The 3073-nt window shown below is 39.6% G+C and overlaps 1 long non-coding RNA gene across 1 annotated transcript in view; it reads right to left on the bottom strand.

Moving 5' to 3' along the window:
* Positions 1 to 275: 275 nt before the first annotated feature.
* Positions 276 to 3073, bottom strand: part of LOC111552596 — a 94239-nt gene continuing 91441 nt past the window's right edge. Inside the window, exon 2 of the long non-coding RNA XR_002734680.1 lies at positions 276 to 1295. This is a non-coding gene — a long non-coding RNA (uncharacterized LOC111552596). The remainder of the gene's footprint in view (positions 1296 to 3073) is intronic.

The following is a 3073-nucleotide window of genomic DNA, read 5'->3' as shown; positions in this document are numbered from 1 at the left end:
TGTATAAATTTCAATATCATCACATAAACCATCCTAAGTTTTCTCCTCTACAGAGATGACAACAACATTGTTAGAGGAACAAAAATCTATGGTTTTCCCAGCAGCGTCTGAATGATGGCAATCTGCATAACTACACACAGGACTTCTATCCTGATGAAAACTCCTATCTTTTTTCAGCACAATTGTGTAAGGTTTTGAAGGATCATGATAAATCAATACATCTCTTGACCACCCATGCTTAGAACCAACAAAGAAATAGAAATCGGAGTCAGAGAGAAGGAGAAAATACTAGCTATATTTCTTGAAAAAAATGTTAGCAGACCAGGTAACAGAAAATATCAAAATAAGACAGAATTTCCAAACCAGTCAGACTGTGTTAGATAAATCTCATAACTGCAAAACTTAAAGCACAGGAGAATAGCACAGAATCCAGCCCTTTTCCAAGACAAAATGGAGCAAAAGGGCTGAACCACACGTTTAGGGCTATGTTCTAAACTCACGGGTCAAATCTACCAACTCCCTTCAAGGCAGAGGAAGAGTAAAAGAACAGGGAGCAATTCAAATGAAACTGCCTCCACCTCTTAGAGATGGATTCAATTCTCCGTTAACATTTTTTGTTTTCTTTGGCTTCCTTTGTTTCTTCAAACCATAGTCAGCCACAGTGTGCTGTTTTCATGAATGGAACTGACCAGCCTGGAAGCATAGACCTGCCTCCCCCTTGATGAAGCTGCTTCCTCCATAGCAGACATTGCTTCTGTGGATGGACTTTCCTGATGCCACTTCAATGCAGTGTTGATTTTGTTACGTGGTCCTGAAATGTGCTAAAATGGTTCATAAGTATCTGCCAGGCCACTCTGCACCAAAGACTGAATGTCCTGTTTTCCACCTACATGTTATCAAGGTGGACTGGCCAATAAGCTCATCTCCTCTTCAATGGGTTGAAAATGAATGTTAAAGCTGTGTCTGCTAAAACTGAAAGACTAAAGAAATTAAAGCTCAAAATTAGTTTTCTTACTCTTGTGGTTAGATGATTTACTGCTCAAAACTTTTCAAAACGAACTCTCCAAGGCCCTCCCCAAGTTCCAGGGTTGTAGTTTGCTTAGTCTTATCCCAAAGTTTTCCCCACGCAGGGTTGTTCTGGGTTGGGGGTCTGTCTGTCTGCAGCTGAAGCCTGACCTGAATTGCATTGTGTCATTCTTTTCAAATTCAGAAGATGAAATCCACGAGTCTCTGTTCATTCTCAATTTTAAGGAGGACAAACACTTAATGAAACAAGAAGGATAATCCAACTAGCCCTGTATGGTAAAAGTTTAGAAAACAAAATCAGTTACCGAAAATAAAACCATCTACCTAAACACCACTCTTTGGGATTGTGGAAGACTGCAGGAAAGACTCAATTACTGAAGGAGGGAGAATGGAAGGAAAAATCTTCTTAGCCAGGGTGCTGGCCAATCTATGCCTTATGTTCACAGTCTATGTAATAACTCAGTTGAAGCAAGTCTTCATTAAATGTTTACTTTTAATAGCACATTTATATGGAAAAAAAATCACCCATTGCACCCTGTCTTCTCTTTCATAATGGCATTTCAATCACTGCTGCTCTCTTGCAAAGGTTACAAATTTGTGATGACGGCAGCCCAAACCTGGGCCTCATTTCAAACCACCTTTATCCCACGTAACATAGTTAAACCTCTTAATTTCCATTTCCTCTTAGAGCTTTTCATTTCTGAACCATAGAGACACATGATGTTAAAATCTGTTAGAAGCTGATGCTATTTCTTCTTTCTGTGGAATTATTGAGTTCTCTAAAATCTACCCCATCCACATAAACCCTAATGGTTTTAGCACCCATTTGTGCTAAATGGCTCCATGGCCCTATTTTTGTGTAATCTATCAGGTCATCATCAGTAAGCTCCTGACACTACTGTTGATTTTCCTGCAACTGAAGTACATCTGCTCCAACTTCCCAGGATAATCTTCGCTTATCATTTTCTGATATTTCACTGCTTCTTTCCAGAAAGTGTCATTAACCTGCTTCTAAACTCAGTTCAGCTCCTTCAGTGGCTGCATGGGGTTGATAGGATTTCTGGACCGAAATGTTTCTTCTGTTCTTTTTCCTATACTTTCTGGTATAGAAACAATTCACAATATTACATCTTATGGGGATACCACATGCTTATTGATTACAAATCAGTGAGTTCTGGCCCCGGTAAAACCATTCGCTCATCATTCAAACTATTCACTTTCATCTACACAACCTAGAGATGGATAACCCCACGTAACAAGTTGTTTTTCAACACACCACCCTCAACAACAAAAAACAAGCCTGGACTATTCTTTTCTTGCCAGATTCCTCTTTCAGAGGCTCATTTTGATTTGCATTCTCTTAGCAGTCTTATTCCTCAAATTTCTCAGGCTATTTTCTTAGGGAATAGGGAAAAATAGCATGCCTACCCTTAATCGCTGTCACCTGCAAACTCATTGCATAATGTTTGAGAGTTTGATCTTTCCAAAGTCTTCTAAAATGTGTAGACATTTTTAATAAATACTTTGTAGAGCTGTCCCAATCCATAAGGTACATTTTCCCAGTGGCTCTAAATACAAGCCTCTTTTAAAAACTTCAGCGTCTTGCATTCTGGATTCCTTAGCGCGTGTCCTCTTTGTCTGCTCTCTATGCATTATGCTATGTTTCTTGACATCCTTGTCATAAAAAAAACACACTTTTATCTTTCAGAGCAGTTTGAGGTTCCTAGAAAAATTGAGCAGAGGTGCAGAGATATCCCTTCCCTAAAACATGCACAGCCTCACCTATTATCAACATCCCCATGAGAATGGCACATTTAACAAATGGCACATTTGTTAAAATTGATCAACCTTGGACACATCATTATTAGCCAGAGTCCATAGTGTACATTAGGGTTCACTTTTGGTGTTTACTCCATGCATTTGTACAGATGTACAATGGCATATACCCATGATTGTATCATGCAGGGTAGTTGCACTGCTCTAAAATTCCCCTGTGTACTGCCTACTCATCCCTCTCTCTCCCCTAACCCCTGGCAGCAGCCACTGA

The sequence above is a fragment of the Piliocolobus tephrosceles genome, chromosome 3 (genome assembly GCF_002776525.5).
Source record: "Piliocolobus tephrosceles isolate RC106 chromosome 3, ASM277652v3, whole genome shotgun sequence".
Lineage (NCBI taxonomy): Eukaryota > Metazoa > Chordata > Mammalia > Primates > Cercopithecidae > Piliocolobus > Piliocolobus tephrosceles.
The sequence above is the reverse complement of the archived record's forward strand: the minus strand, read 5'-3'. Positions and strand labels throughout refer to the sequence as shown.